The sequence below is a fragment of the Meriones unguiculatus genome, chromosome 4, assembly GCF_030254825.1.
Source record: "Meriones unguiculatus strain TT.TT164.6M chromosome 4, Bangor_MerUng_6.1, whole genome shotgun sequence".
In the NCBI taxonomy this organism is placed as follows: domain Eukaryota; kingdom Metazoa; phylum Chordata; class Mammalia; order Rodentia; family Muridae; genus Meriones; species Meriones unguiculatus.
This window is the reverse complement of record NC_083352.1, coordinates 32,346,848-32,360,345: the sequence shown is the minus strand read 5'-3', so window position 1 is coordinate 32,360,345 and position 13,498 is coordinate 32,346,848.

Sequence of the window (13,498 nt, the reverse complement as noted above, 5' to 3'; positions counted from 1 at the left end):
GTTCCTGTTAGAAATAGTCCCTGTTCCCCTCACTTTGGGAAACCAATTGGTTACTGAGCTACCACAGGCTACATCTGAGTGGAGGTTCTAGGTTATATCCATACATGGTCCTTGGTTGAATGTCAGTCTCAGAAAAGACCCTGTGCCCAGATATATTTGGTCCTTGTGGAGCTCCTATCCTTTCCCCATCGGACTAACTCCCCTTCTTTCTTATGATTCTCTGTACTCTGCCAAAGGTTTGGTCATGAGTCTTTGCTTTGAAAACACTGCTAGTTAAAGTCTTTCAGATGCGCTCAGTAGACTCCTGTCATACGTTCAATGCACATCCCATCTGTCTTTCTAAACGAGGATTGATCATCTTACCCCATGTCCGCTCAATTGATTATCTTTTTTAGGTGTATAGATTTCATTATGTTTATCATATCTTATAGGTCTATATAAGTGAGTATATCCCATGTTTGTCTTTCTCCTTCTGGGATCTTTCACTCAGAATGATCTTTTCTAGATCCCACCATTTGCCTGCAAATTTCATGATTTCCTCCTTTTTGATTGCTGAGTAGTATTCCATTGTATAAAAATACCACAATTTCTGTACCCATTCCACCGTTGATGGACATCTGGGTTGTTTCCAGGTTCTGGCTATTACAAATAGAGCTGCTATAAACATGGTTGAGCAAGTGTCCTTTTTGTGTACTTGAACAAACTTTGGTTATATACCTAGCAGTGGTATAGCTGGGTCTGGAGGAAGCGCTATTCCTATTTGTCTTAGAAAGCGCCAGATAGCTTTCCAGAGTGGTTGTACCAGTTTACATTCCCACCAGCAGTGGAGGAGGGTTCCCCTTTCTCCACAACCTCTCCAGCATGTGTTATCGCTTGAGTTTTTCATCTTGGCCATTCTGATGGGTGTAAGGTGATATCTCAGGGTCGTTTTGATTTGCATTTCCCTGATGGCTAATGAGGATGAGCATTTCTTTAAGTGTTTTTCTGCCATTCGATATTCCTCTGTCGAGAATTCTCTGTTTAGCTCTGTTCCCCATTTTTTAATTGGATTACTTGGATTGCTGCTTTTCAGCTTCTTTAGTTCTTTGTATATACTGGATATTAGTCCTCTGTCAGATAAAGGGTTAGTGAAGATTCTTTCCCAATCTGTAGGCAGTCGTTTTGTTTTGATGACAGTATCCTTTGCTTTACAGAAACTTTTCAGTTTCATGAGGTCCCATTTATTGATTGTTGCTCTTAGAGCCTGTGCTGTTGGTGTTCTGTTCAGGAAGTTGTCCGCTGTGCCAATGAGTTCTAGGCTGTTCCCCACTTTTTTTTTCCAATTGATTTAGGGTATCTGGTTTTATGTTGAGGTCCTTGATCCACTTTGACTTTAGTTTTGTGCAGGGTGATAAATATGGATCTATTTTCATTTTTCTGCATGTAGACATCCAGTTGGTCCAGCACCATTTGTTGAAGATGCTGTCTTTTTTCCATTGAATGGAATTGGCTTCTTTGTCGAATATCGAGTATTCATAGGTGTGTGGATTTATTTCTGGGTCTTCTATGCGGTTCCATTGGTCCTCCTTTCTGTTTCTATGCCAATACCATGCTGTTTTTATTACTGTTGCCCTGTAGTACAGCTTGAGATCAGGAATGGAGATACCTCCAGATGATCTGTTGTCGTACAGGATCGTTTTGGAGATTCTGGGTTTTTTGTTTCTCCATATGAAGCTGAGAATCTTTTTTTCAAGGTCTGTAAAGAATTGAGTTGGTATTTTGATGGGAATTGCATTGAATCTGTAGATTGCTTTTGGCAGTATGGCCATTTTCACAATGTTAATCCTACCAATCCATGAGCACGGGAGATCTTTCCATCTTCTGATATCTTCTTCGATTTCTTTCTTCAGAGTTTTTTTTTTTTTATTTTTCATCAACTACACTTTATTCCTTCTGCATCCCCCCATAAGTCCCTCCCTCCTCCCCTCCCAATCCCACCCTCTCTCCTTTCTCTGCATGCATGCCACTCCCCAAGTCCACTGATAGGGGAGGTTCTCCTCTCCTTTCTGATCTTAGTCTATCAGTTCACATCAAAAGTGGCTGCATTGTCCTCTACTATGGCCTGGTAAGGCTGCTCCCCGCCAGGAGGAGGTGATCAAAGAGCAGGCCAATCAGATTATGTCAGAGGCAGTCCCTCTTCACATTACTATGGAACCCAATTGGACTCTGAACTGCCCTGGGCTACATCTGTGCACGGGTTCTGGGTTATCTCTATGAATAGTCCTTGGTTGGGGTATGAGTCTCTGGGAAGTTCCCTGTGTTCAAATTTTCTTGTTCTGTTGCTCTCCTTGTGGAGACCCTGTCCTCTCCAGCTCTTACTATTTCCCAGTTCTTACATAAAATTCCCTTCACTCTGCCCAACAGTCGCCCATTAGGCTCAGCATCTGCTTTGATAGTCTGAAGGGCAGAGGCTTTCAGAGGCCCTCTGTGGTAGGTTCCTAGGTTGTTTCCTGTTTTCTTCTTCTTCTGATGTCCATCCTCTTTGCCTTTCTGGATGGGGATTGGACATTTTAGTTAGGGTCCTCTCTCTTGCTTAGTTTCTTTAGATGCACAGGTTTTAGTGGGTTTGTCCTATGTTGTATGTCTCTATGAGTGAGTATATACCATGTGTGTCCTTTTGCTTCTGGGACAACTCACTCAGGATGATCCTTTCCAGATCCCACCATTTACCTGCAAATTTCATGATTTCCTTATTTTTCATTGCTGAGTAATATTCCATTGTGTAGATGTACCACAATTTCTGCATCCATTCTTCAGTTGAGGAGCATCTGGGTTGTTTCCAGATTCTGGCTATTACAAGTAAAGCTGCTACAAACATGGTTGAGCAAATGTCCTTTTTGTGTACTTGAGCCTCTTTTGGATATATGCCCAGTAGTGGTATGGCTGGATCTTGAGGAAGCGCTATTCCTAGTTGTCTGAGAAAGCGCCAGATTGATTTCCAGAGTGGTTGTACAAGTTTACCAGCAGTGGAGGAGGGTTCCCCTTTCTCCACAACCTCTCCAGCATGTGTTGTCACTTGAGTTTTTGATCTTGGCCATTCTCATGGGTGTAAGGTGAAATCTCAGGGTTGTTTTGATTTGCATTTCCCTAATGGCTAGTGAGGTTGAGCATTTCTTTAAGTGCTTCTCTGCCATTCGGTATTCCTCTACAGAGAATTCTCTGTTTAGCTCTGTTCCCCATTTTTTAAGTGGATTACTTGGTTTGCTGCTTTTCAGCTTCTTTAGTTCTTTATATATACTGGATATGAGTCCTCTATCAGATAAAGGGTTGGTGAAGATTCTTTCCCAATCTGTAGGCAGTCATTTTGTTTTGATGACGGTGTCCTTTGCTTTACAGAAGCTTTTCAGTTTCATGAGGTCCCATTTATTGATTGTTGCTCTTAGAGCCTGTGCTGTTGGTGTTCTGTTCAGGAAGTTGTCCACTGTGCCAATGAGTTCTAGGGTATTCCCCACTTTTTTTTTTTCTAGCCAATTTAATGTGTCTGGTTTTATGTTGAGGTCTTTGATCCACTTGGACTTCAGTTTTGTGCAGGGTGATAAGTATGGATCTATTTTCATTTTTCTACATGTAGACATCCAGTTGGACCAGCACCATTTGTTGAAAAAAGATGCTATCTTTTTTCCATTGAATGGTTTTGGCGTCTTTGTCAAAGATCAGGTGTCCATAAGTGTGTGGGTTTATTTCTGGGTCCTCTGTTCGGTTCCATTGATCCACCATTCTGTGTCTATGCCAGTACCATGCAGTTTTTAAAACTGTTGCTCTATAGTACAGCTTAAGATCAGGGATGGAGATACCTCCTGTAGATCTTTTATTGTAGAGGATTGTTTTAGCAATTCTGGGTTTCTTGTTATTCCATATGAAGTTGAGAATTTTTCTTTCCAGGTCTGTAAAGAATTGTGTTGGTAATTTGATGGGCATTGCATTGAATCTGTAGATTGCTTTTGGTAAGATGGCCATTTTTACTATGTTAATCTTGCCAAGCCATGAGCATGGGAGATCTTTCCATCTTCTCATATCTTCTTCTAATTCTTTCTTCAGAGATTTGAAATTTTTTTCATACAAGTCTTTGACTTCCTTGGTTTGGGTTACTCTGAGGTACCTTATGTCATTTGTGGCTATTGTGGAGGGTGTTGTTTCCCTAATTTCTTTCTCAGCCCTTTTGTCTTTTGTATACAGGAGGGCTACTGATTTTTTTGAGTTAATTTTGTATCCGGCCATTTTGCTGAAGGTGTTTATCAGCTGTAGGAGTTCCCTGGTAGAGTTTTTGGGGTCACTCACGTATACTATCATATCATCTGCCAATAGTGATAATTTGACTTCTTCCTTTCCAATTTGTATCCCCTTGATCTCCTTCAACTGTCTTATTGCTCTAGCAAGGACTTCTAGCACTATGTTGAAGAGATATGGAGAGAGTGGGCAGCCTTGTCTTGTCCCTGATTTTAATAGGATTGCTTTAAGTTTCTCTCCGTTCAGTTTGATGTTGGCTATAGGCTTGCTGTATATCTCCTTCACTATGTTTAGATATGTGCCTTGTATCCCTGATCTCTCCAATACTTTAAACATGAATGGATGTTGGATTTTGTCAAATGCTTTTTCAGAATCTAGGGAGATTATCATGTGGTTTTTTTCTTTCAGTTTGTTAATATGGTGGATCACACTGATGGATTTCCGTATATTGAGCTACCCCTGCATACCTGGGATGAGGCCTACTTGGTCATAGTGAATGATATCTTTGATGTGTTCTTGGATTTGGTTTGCAAGTATTTTATTAAGTATTTTTGCATGAATGTTCATAAGGGAGATTGGCCTGAAATTCTCTTTCTTTGTTGAGTCTTTGTGAGGTTTAGGTACCAACGTGACTGTGGCTTCATAGAATGAGTTTGGTAATGTTGCTTCTGTTTCTATTTTGTGGAATAGTTTGAAGAGAATTGGTGTTAGCTCTTCTTTGAAGGTCTGGTAGAATTCTGCGCTGAAGCCATCTGGTCCTGGGCTTTTTTTGGATGGGAGACTTTTGATGACCGCTTCTATTTCTTTGGGGGATATAGGTCTATTTAGTTGATTTACCTGGTCCTGATTCAGCTTTGGTAAGTCAAATCGCTCAAGAAAATTGTCCATTTCATTTAGATTTTCAAATTTTGTGGCATATAGACTTTTTTTTTTTCAATGCTGTTTATTCAGGAACATTGAACAATCCTCGGACCCTGGGGAAAGCCAGCCCACAGCTTAAATAGCCTCTGGGTAGCCAATCCAGGCGTGCCACGGGGGCAATGCAGATAGGTTCACATACATGGAAGCAAGCCAGATCCTCGGCCTTAGCCAAATGTGGAGTTGTTCGTGACAGAGAGCACTCACCATCGGGAAGGTGGAAGGCGGAAACCAGCTCCATCTTTAAGACATAGCATTCCGCAGCTCTCTACAGTTCCCCCTTTTTGTTTTAGACGCATCAGGCAAGAGTAGAGGTCTGATCTCTGATATTAGAAATAAATTGGGACTTTGTACAGATGTTCATTTAGGTGTCATCCACCCAAAGAGCATCAGACCCGTCCAATACCTTTTTCTCAGAGGCGGGACCTGGGGCATCAACCCGCATGCAATCAGACATGCTCTTCTCTGGGTCCAAAGCGGCTGACCCTGAGTGCAGTGCTTAGCCTCGCATCCTGAGCGTATCATTTTAGCTTTTTATGGTATCCAACCATGCTTGGGGAGAATGTCCTGCTTCAATGGCTGTAAAGGCCTGAATGATCATGGCTGCATCACACTGTTGTGAGACTCTAATCTTGCATATATACCACAGGCAAACCAAGGAGACCAACACCAGAAGGCCTGCTAACACTCCCATGCCCGCCCATTCCTTCAGATGATTCATGGCTGCAGCAATCCATGTTGATAATCCTGTGGCTAGTCCTGCGTCCACTCTGGTAGAATTTACTGTGACAATGGCCACTCTCAGCTGCTCCATCGTAGTATCGAATTCTCCAGTCCAATTACCTAAAATATAGCTCGACAATTGTTTAGACAGATTTGCAGCACAGGAAAAATTCTCATGTTGTATGCTAGTGACACAAAGTCCAGCATACTTTCATTGACAGCCAGGTTGAGCGATTTGCCATAGGGTATCTATTTGTTCCTGCAAGAGGTCAATCCTCTGATTGAACACCATCAAGCTTCCTTTTAGTTGAGCATTAATTCCTTTATGTACAACTAAGTCATGAGCTACATTGGCTAAATGATTATTCAGGGTCTGAGCAGTCTGCCCAGTATGACTCATGGCTAATGCCCTGGTGGTAGCTCCAACAGCCGTCAATGAGATGGTAGTAACAATGGTGGTAAGTCAAATTGATCAAGAAAATTGTCCATTTCATTTAGATTTTCAAATTTTGTGGCATATAGACTTTTGAAGTAAATCCTATTGATTGTTTGGATTTCCTCAGTGTCTGTAGTTATACCCCCCTTTTCATTTCTGATTTTGTTGATTTGGGTGGTGTCTCTCTGCCTTTTAGTTAGCCTGGCTAAGGGTTTGTCGATCTTGTTGATTTTCTCAAAGAACCAGCTCTTGGTTTCATTGATTCTTTGAATTGTTTTATTTGTTTCCAATTGATTGATTTCAGCCCTGAGTTTGATTATTTCCAGCCGTCTACTCCTTCTTGGTGTGTCTGCTTCTTCTTTTTCTAGGGTTTTTAAGTGAGCCATTAAGGTGTTTGAATGAGCTGTCTCGAATTTCTTCTTGAAGGCACTTAGTGCTATGAACTTTCCTCTTAGCACTGCTTTCATTGTGTCCCACAAGTTTGGGTATGTTGTGTCTTCATTTTCATTGATTTCTAGAAAGACTTTAATTTCTTTCTTTATTTCTTCCCTGACCCAGCTGTCATTTAGTAACAAGTTGTTCAGTTTCCATGTGTGTGTAGGCTTTTTGCTATTTCTGTTATTGTTCAGGTCCAGCTTTATTCCATGGTGATCAGACAGGATAGAAGGGATTATTTCAATCTTCTTGTATCTGTTGAGGCTTGCTTTGTGACCAACTATGTGGTCTATTTTGGAGAAGGTTCCATGAGGTGCTGAGAAGAATGTAAATTCTTTTGTGTTTGGGTGTAAAGTTCTGTAAATGTCTGTTAGGTCCATTTGATTCATGACCTCTGTCAGAGACATTGTTTCTTTGTTTAATTTCTGTTTTGTTGACCTGTCCTTTGTTGAGAGTGGGGTGTTGAAGTCTCCCACTATTAATGTGTGGGGATCTATATGTGCTTTAAATTTTATCAATGTTTCTTTCACAAATGTGGGTGCCCTTGTATTTGGGGCATAGATGTTCGGGATTGTGATGTCTTCCTGGTGGAATTTTCCCTTGATGAGTATGAAGTGTCCTTCCCCATCTCTTTTTATTAATTTCGGTTGAAAGTCTATTTTATCATATATTAGAATGGCTACTCCTGCTTGCTTCTTGGGTCCGTTTGCTTGGAAAGTCGTCTTCCAACCCTTTACCCTCAGGTAATATCTATCTTTGTGTCTTAGGTGTGTTTCTTGTATGCAACAGATTACTGAGTTTAGTTTACGTATCCATTCTGTTAATCTGTGTCGTTTTATTGGAGAGTTGAGTCCATTGATGTTGAGAGAGATTAATGACCAGTGGCTGTTAGATCCCTTGATTTTGATATTGGCTGTGGTCATCAGGTTGTGTGCTTGGTTGCTTTTTGTTTTACTGAATTGAGGTTATTTATTTCCTGTGTTTTCTTGAATGTAGCTAGTTTTCCTGGGTTGTATTTTCCCTTCTAGTGTCTTCTGTAATGCTGATTTGTTTGTAGGTATTGTTGAAATTTGTTTTTGTCATTGAATATCTTGTTTTCTCCATCTATGAGGACTGAGAGTTTTGCGGGGTATAGTAGCCTGGGCTGACATCTGTGTTCTCTTAGGGTCTGCATGATATCCGTCCAGGCCCTTCTGACTTTCATAGTCTCTGTTGAAAAGTCAGGTGTGATTCCAATGGGTTTGCCATTATATGTTACTTGGCCTTTTTCCCTTGCAGCTTTTAGTATTTTTTCTTTGTTCTGTATACTTACTGTTTTGATTATTATGTGGTAGGCGGATTTTCTTTTCTGGTCAAATTTGTTGGGTGTTCTGTAGGCCTCATGTATTCTAATTGGCCTCTCCTTTAGCTTGGGGAAATTTTCTTCAATGATTTTGTTGAAAATATTTTCTGGGCCTTGGAGAAGGGAGTCTTCTTTTTCCTCTATACCTATTATTCTTAGGTTTTGTCTTTTCATATTGTCTTGGATTTCTTGGACAGTCTGTGCCAGGAATTTTTCGGATTTAACATTTTCTTTGACAGATACATCGATTTCTTCCATTGTATCTTCTACACCTGAGATTCTTTCTTCCATCTCTTGTAGTCTGTTGGTTATGCTTACCTCTGTAGTTCCTGTTTTCTTCCCTAGATTCTTCCTTTCCATTATTTCTTCCATTTGTGTTTTCTTTAATTTTTCCAATTCTATCTTCAGGTCTTGAGTTGTTTTGTTTACTTCCTTCACCTGTCTAATTGTACTTTCCTGGTTTTTTTTTTTAGTTCCTTCAACTCTGTTTCTTTTATTTCATTCAGTGTTTTAAGCATTTCCTTTCTAAAGGCCATAAACTGTTTGGCTGCCGCTTCCTTTATTTCTTTACAGATGGCAATATTCTGTTTGAGTTTATCTTCCTCTAAATCTTTACGTATCTTATTTGTTTCCTCTGTTATCATCTTCATGAGCCTAGTTGTTAGGTCATCTTCTTGGATTTCAAGAAGATGGTGGGGTGTCCAGGGCTACTTGCCCCTGGGTAACTGGGTTCTGGAGATGCCATATTGCTCTGTCTTTTGTTGCTTGAGCTTTTACGCTGGCCTCTACCCATTGTGCTATCTTAGGTGTTTGGGGTTATTTTTTGGTGGTTCCTGGGGAGCCTGTGGTGGAGAGAATCCCCTTTCCAGAAAGCTGGTTTTTCCTGAAGGATGTCTTCTCAACTTTTTGGGTATAGTCCCTGGATGGCTGGTGTTTTTTCAGGAGTTGCTCACCTCAGGGATATAGACCTGAGTGGTAACTGTGGTCTTTGTTAGTCGAGAAGGTTCTCCTCTCACCCAGGGAAGTCCTGAGGGCAGCTGCCCTGTTTCTGGGTTTCTTGTTGTAAATTTAATGATCAGCTGCTGTGACCCAGGTGTGCAGCAACTGTTTGTGCCTGTGTCTGGAGCACAACTGAGTGATGGCGCCTCGGCCCCACTGGTCTGCTAGACTTTTTCTAGGGAAGGATTGGGTGATTTAATTCAGTACAGTTTCCTTCCTTCCCTGTGGATTCTCTGGAGACACGGACTCCTAGTGCCTTTTTTTGCCCTGGTGCACACTGCTCAGTGTCTGCCAGCTGGCTGGCCGCAGAAACTGCCTGTGCCTGGAGCACAGCTGTGTGATGGCGGCTCAGTCTCTGCCAGCTGTCTTGTGCGCAGAGACTGCCTGTGTCTGCCTTTGCGGCCTTTGGGAGCCTGGGTGCCTCCCTAAGCTGGGTAATTTTCCGGGGACCTTTTCAGGCTGGGGGTGTCGGCTGAGTGCTCTGAGATCAGACCAGCTGTTTCCCTCCCTGTGTGTTTGCACCAGACAGTGAAACTCATTCGCTGGTGCCCTGGTGCCCACAGTTCTATCTCAGGTGGCGAATCAGGCGCGCAGGCAGGCAGAGCTCTGTGGTTCCGGAGCCTGGGTTCCCGGCTCTGGCTCCGGGCTGGCTCCTGGGGTGCCCATGGAACCCGAGTCTTTTCCAGGGGATGTCTGGGTGACCTAAGGCCGGTCCCAATCGTTTCCTGTACCCTGGGGTTATCTCTCGACTGAAAATTCCAGTCTCTGATAGTGTGGTGCGCACGGTTCAGGCTGGGACCAAGACCAGAGACTCTGGCTTGTGGCTCTGGGCTGGGGCTGGGGCTGGCGGCTGGCAGCCAATTGTCTGGCGGAACCGGGATCTCTTCCGCGGTTTACCTGGATGAGTTAAAAGCTGATTGAATCCCCCACCGTGGGGTATCCTCTCACCTGGGAAACACAATGACTTTGTTTCATGGCCGCGAGTTCTGATTACTGGTCACTGTGCTGATCTTGCTGCTCCTGCTCAGAATGAGAGTTCTCCTGGCGCCATCATCTTGCCCCTCCCAGCCTTTTTTGACATAGTTATTCTTAAAGGGCTGGACACTGAGAGTTTGACAAGGTGCCACCGAATATATCGGCAACACCAACTGGACATTTTTAATTGTTTTTGTGTTGGCGAAGGTCACGGTGTTGAGGGCTGTGGACCAAAGAGGACTGGGAGGTCAGGGTGTTCATGGTTCATGATGTGAACTTCACAAATAATCAATAACAAGTTTACAGAAAAATATGGCATTTTCTCCCATTTACAATGCTTGTCCCTATGTGGACGTTCACAGTCTTGTTATGTTGGTCTGTGGCAAATCCTTGTCTTCAGTAAGTTCATTTTCCTTCATATATCCCCATACTATCCCAAACCATGTTATAATCAACTCAATTTACACTGTTAGAAGATCTGTGAACAGAATAGATGTCTTTTGATTCCAAAATTAAGCAATGTTGGGCTTGGTTAGTACTTGGGTGGAGCCTTAATCCTAAGAGCAACATGCCACTACATTCTTTCCTAGGCCCTATCAATTAGATAGATAATAAAGAAAATAAAGTGAATTTGGTGGGGTATTCAAACCATAATAAAGTGTATTTGTGTGCAGGTACTTGGATGAACACAACCAGTTAATCTCCAGGTGTATCCACCAGTACATTACTCTATTTCCTCTGTTAGAAAAACACACCAAAGAGCTGATGCCCCAACAAAGTCATGAATGATCAAGGTCAGAATTGAGTTTCAGTCCATCTTAGTTAGGGTTCACCATTCTTAGTTAGGATTTTGTTGCTATGAATAGACATCATGACCATGGCAAGTCAAGTAAAGTAAACCATTTAATTGGGGCTGGCTTACACTTTCAGAGCCTTAGTCCACTATTGTCATCATGGATGAAGGGGTGCTTGGTAAAATGCAGGCATGCATAGTGCTGGAGAAGGACCTGAGAGTTTTACATCTTGATCCTATCCAAAGGCAACAGAAGGAATGCCCACTGTACATAGCTTGAGTCCACCATCACAGTGGTACACTTTGTCCAACAAGGCCACACCTAAAAGGCAACACCTCCCAATAATACCACTCCCTATAGACCAAGAATTCAAACACATGAATCTATGGGGGCCACACTAATTAAAACCAGGATAGTCTCCTTCACTTGTTTGCTTTAATGTTCATATGTGGACATGCAGACTTTCATTCTGAGAGTAGATAACTATGTGGCCTCAGGTTTGAAGGTCTTGTGAGGTTTTGTGAGGACAAATCATCTAAAGGGACTCAGTCTAAATGTCTTGACAAATTCAAGTACAATCTCAATGAAGAATCCTAACAAACACACAGTGCAGAACTGAGACAAGCTTCCTTCATGTCCCATGTTGACCTGCAGTATGATTCATGAAAGTATAAAATTCAGAAATTTCACCTTCACCCAGAAGGCTCATTAAATCCCTCAAAGTTATCAATTTTGACTTGGGAATAATGATAATCATCATGACAACTAATAATGGCCTGTTCTTGGGTATTATGTGTGTCATAGTATGAGTCCTGGGTTTTCCAAGCTGTTCAGTGGAGATCCTCAGCCTGACTGTGCCAAACACCCATCCTCAAGTCCCATGGAGCATCAAGGAAGTGCTGCTGAACAAAGGCAGGCTCTGCTTGCTCTGCTCATTTCAGATTGGCCTAAGTGTTTGACATTTCCACTCATCTCAGATTTTTCTCAATGTTTGACATTTCTATTGTTGTTGATCTGCTCACCCATACAGTGGTCTGCTGCTTTATCATATGATTCTTTTTCATAATTGAGGATTATTGCTGTTATTTCCATAGGAAATATGATAGTGAATTATTACATATAAAATACATAACTGGAAGCATTTCAATCTTCTAGATCCTATTTTTATATGCATGTATGTGGTGTGGGAATATGCATGTTTGAACATGAACATGTGCAATTGGTGGAAGTGTACATGCATGTTGGAGCATGTTCATGCAGAGGCATCTTCTACTGGAATCCTCAGAAACTCTGTCTACCTCCTGGAAGACATGGACTCTTTTTGTTTGGATGGTTGGCTGGTTTAAGTAGACAGGGTTTATCTGTGTAGCCTTGGCTATCTTGAACTTACATTCTGCCCCCCAGATTGTGGGATTACAGTTATGCACTACCACGCCCGCCATGTTTGACAAAAACTCTTGTTGACCTGAAGTTCACAAGTTAGAATAGACTAGCTACTGAGTGAACCCAGGAGTCTGCCCATTTCTGCCTTCTGAGAAATAGTGTTACAAGCACCCAGGAACCAAAACTCCTGGCCTTTACCATGGATTCTAGAGAAGTCAGAATCCATGTTGTATGGCAGGCACCTTAGTTATAGAGTGAGCCCCAGAACCCTGCATCCAATACTGCAAACATAAGTGGAAAGAAGTTGAATTGCTGTTGATAGCACCTTCCATTTAGAACCCTTAAGAAATTCTACTTCAGTACAAGGAAAAACCCAAAGTAGTAAAATGAACAAGTGGAAATTTAAAAATCTTCTGATGTGTGTGACCCCTTCCTGTGTTCCCTGTTGTACTAAGTAAGGTATGTTCTATGTCCCTCAGCATCCACACATGAAATAATATGTTCTTGAGATACCCACACATTGCCAATTACATGGTATAGTTTTCACCTCCTGACTGGGGCTCACCATGAGGACACTGAGGATATTCAGCTCAGAGTTTAGAAGTTAGTTCCCTGGTTGTGGGATGCCAATGGCTGAGGAGGGCTTTGGTGCCTTTCTGTTGGGACTTTTGTGACTTGACTCAGGGAAGGCACAAAGACCTTGGACTCAGACTCAGGACGTTGGTTGTTTGGCAATTGTTTGGTATCTCTTGGGGTGACAGTGCTGTACTTTGGGAAGCTGGTAGAAACACTGTCTACTCTATGAGCTGCTATCACTACAAACATACAGCCACTCACTAGACAACTGAGTGGGTTAGGCAGAAGTTGCAAGGGCACCAATTATCTACTACTGTAGACCCATTGTGGTACAGGTTTTAATGAATAAGTGCTTGTCCAATGTGACAAATGCAACACTTTGTGTGGGTACACACGTGATATAAGTCACATCCTGTAGACAAGTTCCAAATGAAGGCATCAGATTCCATCCCAGGTAGAATGCCCACTGAGGAAACATGGACAGGAACTTTAATTGAACAGTTTCCCCTGGTTTCCAAGCTTTTGGTGACTCTCCTGTGAGAAGATTCTACTAGGGAGGAGTATTGGTGAAGTATCCAAAGAAGCTGTTCTGTATGTGCCAAGCAGAGTAAAAAGGGGGAAGTGGTTTTGAACTGAGGGAGAAAAAACCAA